Genomic DNA, 5,910 nt, shown 5'->3' with positions numbered 1-5,910 from the left:
GGCAGATTGGAAAGATGGAAAAAAGGGCACATATGGGTGGGTGGGTAACCTCCTCTCCCTGCCCTGGGCAGCCTCAGCCACCTCTGAGTAGAACCTCTAGGTTCTAGTCACATACTCATCTCTCTCTATCCCTCTAGCCCTTGGGTGGTGATGGCCCCCACGTAGATGAACATGATTGATTACTCAACCATTCCCTGTTTAGCTTCTTAGCCATTTTAGACATCTGTAACAAACTCTTTCAGAGAAGGCAATGGCACCCCACTCCAGTACTCTTGCCTGGAAAATCCCATGGGCGGAGGAGCCTGGTGGGCTGCAGTCCATGGGGTCACGAAGAGTCGGACACGACTGAAGGGACTTCACTTTCACTTTTCACTTTCATGCACTGGAGAAGGAAATGGCAACCCACTCCAGTGTTCTTGCCTGGAGAATCCCAGGGACAGGGGAGCCTGGTGGGGTGCCGTCTCTGGGGTCGCGCAGAGTCGGACACGACTGAAGCAACTTAGCAGCAGTAGCAGCAACAAACTCCTTACATTAAATTCAGTCTCTTCAAGGGACTTCCTCAGCAATCCAGTGGTTAAGACTGTGATTCCAATGCAGAGACGTGGATTCAGTCCCTGATCAGGGGACTAAGATCCCCAGAAAGGTCATGTGGGATGGCTAAAAGGAAAAAAAAAAAAAAATTAATCCATCTCTTCTGAAAACCGATGCTTTCTGTTTTCCTGTTTGGATTTTGACTGATAGGTGGTTTTTTATTGCTTTGGGAAGAGAATAGGAGTAATGATGACTTTCAGAAGCTTTTTATCCAGTAGCAGTTTCTGAGCTGACAGGATTAGCAATTTCTAGATGTTTCCAGGTCAACATTAGCTTGAGGGCCAGTTTTAAAGGCAGAAGAACTATCTGGAATTAGAAGATATTGCAAAATTGGAGGAAAATCTATGATAACTAGGGAAGAGCATATAAGATCCTAAATAGTGGGCTCTTCTGTGTCACCTTAATTTTGTTTTTTACTTCTAATGAGCTAAAAAAGGTATAACATGAAGAACCATTTATGATTTTTTTTAATAAAAGCTTGAATAAACCTTCCAAAAACAAAAGCTAAAATTCGGTTGTATGATATCCACAAGAATTAAAGAAAATTCCACAAAGGATTAGTGCAATTATCTGAATATAAATTGCTAAGAGCTGCTAAATATTACTTCCTGCATCAGGAAAGATAACAGCAAATATCCCTTCAAAGAATGCCCTCTGAGAGGGGGAGAAAGCAATCTGAGATTACAAATTGAAGAACCCTCGGGTTCATGTCTTGGCCAGGACATAGCTGCTCCATGCCAGGAGTATGCAAGCTCCAAGAGAATGATATTTATTGAATTTCCAAGGTGACAGAACTAAACAAAACAGAAGACAAATCTCTGCTGTAAGTACAGAATTCAACCCTGTTCTCTAGGGCTGCTGCTATTAGTTCTGAAACATTCTGAATTGGACCCTACCTTCTTAATGAAGCCTCCAGCAACTACCTGTCTACCCCATCTTCTCTGAACTTCCCTCCCTAAGCTCGACTGAAATATTTTTAAAAAGCCAGTGTTTTACAGAGTTTCAGAGCATATAAACACATGTTAGGACTAGTCTACCCCTCTCTTGGGGCCATTTCTGTTCTCTAATGATAAATTTTCATTCAATCTCATGATCCTAAATATCATCGATATGGCAGATAATCCCAAATCTGTATCATGGGCTTTGTCCTCTTTCTGAGATTTTATACTCTTATTTCCAATGGTTGAACTTTTTGAGTACTGTTCACAAATGAGCTTCCCTGGTAGTTCATATGATAAAGAATCTGTCTGCAATATGGGAGACCCAGGTTCGATCCCTAGGTCAGGAAGATCCCCTGGAGAAAGAAGTGGCAACCCATTCCAGTAACATTGCCTGGAGAATCCCATGGACAGAGGAACCTGGCAGGCTACAGTCTACAGGATCGCAAAGAGTCGGACAAGACTGAGAGACTAGCACTTTCACTTTCACTACAAATGTAATTAGCCTGGATTTCTCACACTAGCACACTAGCACTCCTTGATCTCACGTCATTTGCTTCACTCTCATCTGCTACATTCTAGCCAGATGCACCTTCTCATTCCTACTTCACTACTTGTGACCAACAATTCCTTCTGCCTTTAGGATGTTCTCCTCCATGGATCTTTGCAGGCTGGCTGTTTCTGCTCATTGAATCCCAGCTCAAATGGCACTGCCTCTTAGAGATTTTCCCAGTGACTCAATCTAAATATATTAACTTTCCTACTTTATTTCACTAAATGATGCTTAAATCTCTTTGAAAGTGTTTATTTTATTCTCCTCTCCCACTACAGTCTAAGCACCATCAGAGTTAGAACTTACTCTGTTTTGTTCCCTATGATGAGTCCAGGACTTAGAACAGATCCTGTCACATACTGTCATATGTAATGTCAACGTAATGTCATACACTGGTTGAATGTATGAGTGCATTCTAGTGGTGATGGTGGTTTAGTCAATACATTGTATCCGACTCTTCAGACCCCATGGTCTGTAACCCACCAAGATCCTCTGTCCATGGGATTTCCCAGGCAGGAATACTGGAGTGATTTGCCATTTCCTCTACAGGGGATCTTCCCAACCCAGGGATTGGACCCAGGTCTCCTTCATTGCAGGCGGTCTCTTGCACTGCAGTCAAATTCTTTAGCCACAGAGTCATCAGAGAAGCCCTCTGCCTAGTAGACGGCAGTAGGAAAACAAGTCAGCATCGTGACAGACTGGAAGTTACTACAAGGATATGGTATCTCTTAGGCTTCCCAGGTGGCTCAGTGGTAAAGAATCCACCTGCCAAGCAGGAGAACTTGTTCAATCCCTGGGTCAGGAAGATCCCCTGGAGAAGGAAATAACAGCTCACTCCAATATTCTTGTCTTGGAAATGCCGTGGACAGAGAAGCCTGGTGGGCTTCAGTCCATGGGATTACCAAGAGTTAGACACAACTTAGCGACTAAAGAGCAGCAGAATGGCATCTCTCATACCTCCTTACCCCTGAATACTAGTCTTCTTTTGGTCTTTAAAATCATAGTATTGAAAACAGTCTATTCTGGAGAGATTTATGATATCATAAAATAGATTTCCAACTAGGCTGATCTGTTGTCTAGACTGAAATGTTCTCTAGGGAAAAAGTGTAGAACTCTCACTCTTTTGAGTTTTAAACAACTTGTAATTCAGAAACAATTCTGTCCTAAGGGTCACATTGACTAACAGGAAATTTTCAAGTTATTTATTTTCTCTCTGCTCCTTAAACAGACAATTATCATTTTCTCCATTGAAGATGGATGTAGAGTAATGGTCTCATGGGCACAAAATATTTCCAAATATAATATCATTCAGTCACTTAGTCATGTCCAAATCTTTGCAACCCCATGGTCTGCAGATGCCAGGTTTGCCTGTCCTTCACTGTCTCCTAGAGTTTGCTCAAACTTTTGTCCATTGAGTTGATGATGCCATCTAATCATCACATCTTCTGTTGCCCCCTTCTCCTCCTACCCTTAATCTTTCCAAGGATCAGAGTCTTTTCCAATGAGTTGGCTCTTCACATCTGGTTGCCAAGGTATTGGAGCTTTAGCATCAGTCCTTCCAATGAATATTCAGGGTTGATTTCCTTTAGGAATAACAGTTATCCTTGATCTCCTTGCTGTCCAAGGACTCTCAAGAGTTTTCTCCACCAACACAGTTCAAAAGCATCATTTCCTTGATGCTCAGCCTCTTTCAGCTTCTCTGGTGGCTCAGCAGTAATGAATCTGCTATCAGTACAGAAGCTGCAGGAGACCTGGGTTTGAACCCTGGGTGGGGAAGATCCCCTGGAGGAAGGCATGGCAACCTACTCCAGTATTCTTGCCTCCGGAATCCCCACAGATGGAGGACCCTGGCTGGCTAGAATCCATAGGACCACAAAGAATTGGACATGACTGAAGCAATTTAGCAAGCACGCACAGCCATTTTTATGGTCCAGTTCTCACATTTGTACATGACTACTGGAAAAACCATAGTTTTGACTATACAGACCTCTGTTGGCCAAGTGATGGCTCTGCTTTTTAATACACTGTGTACATTTGTCATAGCTTTGCTTCCAAGGAGCAAACATCTTTTAATTTCATGGCAGTAGTCATTTGCAGTGATTTTAGAGCCCGAGGAAATAAAGTCTGTCACTGTTTCCATTATTTCCCCATCTACTAGCTATGAAGTGATGGGACAGGATGCCATGAAGATAGTTTTTTCAGTGTTGAGTTTAAGCCAGCCTTTCCATTCCCTCCTTTCACCCCCATCAAGGGGCTGTTTAGTTCCTCTTCAGTTTCTGGCATTCAGTTCAGTTCAGTCACTCAGTCGTGTCTGACTTTTTGTGACCCCATGAATTGCAGCACGCCAGGCCTCCCTGTCCATCACCAACTCCCGGAGTTCACTCAGACTCACGTCCATCGAGTTAGTGATGCCATCCAGCCATTTCCTCCTTAGTCGTCCCCTTCTCCTCCTGCCCCAATCCCTCCCAGCATCAGAGTCTTTTCCAATGAGTCAACTCTTCGCATGAGGTGGCCAAAGTACTGGAGCTCTGAGTTAAATTCACCCATTCCAGTCCATTTTAGTTCGCTGATTCCTAGAATGTTGACGTTCACTCTTGCCATCTCTTGTTTGACCACTTCCAATTTGCTTTAATTCATGGGCCTGACATTCCAGGTTCCTATGCAATATTGCTCTTTACAGCATTGGACTTTGTTTCTATCACCAGTCACATCCACAGCTGTGTATTGTTTTTGCTTTGGCTCCATCCCTTCCTTCTTTCTGGAGTTATTTCTCCACTGATCTCCAGTAGCATATTGGACACCTACTGACCCGGGGAGTTCCTCATTCAGTATCCTATTATTTTGCCTTTTCATACTGTTCATGGGGTTCTCAAGGCAAGAATACTGAAGTGGTTTGCCATTCCCTTCTCCAGTGGACCACATTCTGTCAGATATAGCCTGTATATCTGAGGTTATTGATATTTCTCCTGGCAATCTTGATTCCCCAGCTTGAACTTCATCCAGCTCGGCATTTTGCATGATGTTTTCTGCATAGAAGTTGAATAAGCAGGGTGACAATATACAGCCTTGATGCACTCCTTTTACCCTATGTTGAACCAGTCCATTGTTCCATGTCTGGTATAATTGTTCCTTATTGACCAGCATACAGGTTTATCAGGAGCCAAGTAAGATGGCCTGGTATTCCCATCTCATTAAGAATTTTCCACAGTTTGTTGTGATTGACACAGTCAAAGGCTTTAGTGTAGTCAATAAAGCAGAGGTAGATGTTTTTCTGGAATTACCTTGATTCTCTATAATACAGTGTATGTTGTTAATTTGATCTCTGGTTCCTCTACCTTTTCTAAATCCAGCTTGTATATCTGAAAATTCTTAGTTTACGTACTGTTGAAGCCTAACTTGAAGGATTTTAAGCATTACCTTGTTAGCCTGTAGAATGAATGCAGTTGTGCAGTAGTTTGAACATTCTGGGCATTGCCCTTCTTTGGGATTGAAATGAAAACTGACATTTTCCAGTCCTGTGGCCACTGCTGAGTTATCCAAATTTGCTGATGTATTGAGTATATCACTTTAACAGCATCATCTTTTAGGATTTGAAATTGCTGACCTGAATTTCTATTACCTCCACTATCTTTGCTTGTAGTGGTATTTCCTAAGGCCCACTTGACTTCACACTCCATGATATCTGACTCTAGATGAATGATCACACCATTGGAGTTATCTCTGTCATTAAGACCTTTGTTCTTCTGTGTATTCTTGCTACCTCTTCTAAATATCTTCTGTTATGTGCATACCATTTCTGTATTTATTGTGCCCATCTTTGCATGAAAT

Source organism: Capricornis sumatraensis, chromosome 9 (genome assembly GCF_032405125.1).
Source record: "Capricornis sumatraensis isolate serow.1 chromosome 9, serow.2, whole genome shotgun sequence".
NCBI lineage: Eukaryota > Metazoa > Chordata > Mammalia > Artiodactyla > Bovidae > Capricornis > Capricornis sumatraensis.
Note: the sequence above shows the minus strand (reverse complement) of the source record.